Raw genomic sequence first — 677 nt, forward strand, 5'->3', positions numbered from 1 at the left:
GAGTCATTTCTGACCCATAGTGACTCCATGGACACATCTATACCAGAATGCCCCACCTCCATCTGCAATTGTTCTGGTAGTTTCTCCATAGAGTTTTCTTGGGAAAAATCTGGAAGTGGTTTACCGACGCCTTCTTCCACCCAATAAATTCGAGTCTCCACCCTTGACTCTCTCCCATGCCACTGCTGCCCAGCACAGGTGACTTTTGACTTATAGCAGATTGCCTTCCACTCGCTAGCCACTGCCCAAGCTAGGAATGGGATGGGTATGTCTCTGCTTGATTTTCCCGCCCATAGCCAAGACTGGTAGAGAGCTGGAAACTCTCCAGGTGCCATCCCAAGAGGGGAAGCACTTGGGTAAAGATGGGATAATCAGATCAGACCCAGCCCCCGACCCACATGGGGCTCATAAACTAAGAGGTAGGGAGAGCTGGTATCTTATTCGTATTTTACAGAGGAGGAACCGGAAACCCAGAAAGTTGAATGGGTTTTTCTAGGTCACACAGAACGCCAGTGATGGAGTTGGATTAGAATGCCCTTTGAACCCGCTGATCCTTTCATCCTGTATTCATTATCACAGGATGAAAGAATCAGCCAGGTTCAGGGGGACTTGGGAAAAATCATGGATGAGAGGTCCACAACGGGTTGCTAGAAGGAAATGTAGGGACAACCCTAACC

General features: G+C 48.7%; 1 non-coding gene across 1 annotated transcript; it reads right to left on the minus strand.

The window, feature by feature from the left end:
- Positions 1-208: 208 nt before the first annotated feature.
- LOC119948612 lies at positions 209-346 on the minus strand. The gene has a single exon (XR_005456996.1). It is a non-coding gene; the product is annotated as a small nucleolar RNA SNORA7 (small nucleolar RNA).
- Positions 347-677: the final 331 nt, after the last annotated feature.

Source organism: Tachyglossus aculeatus, chromosome X4 (assembly GCF_015852505.1).
Source record: "Tachyglossus aculeatus isolate mTacAcu1 chromosome X4, mTacAcu1.pri, whole genome shotgun sequence".
NCBI classification, from domain to species: domain Eukaryota; kingdom Metazoa; phylum Chordata; class Mammalia; order Monotremata; family Tachyglossidae; genus Tachyglossus; species Tachyglossus aculeatus.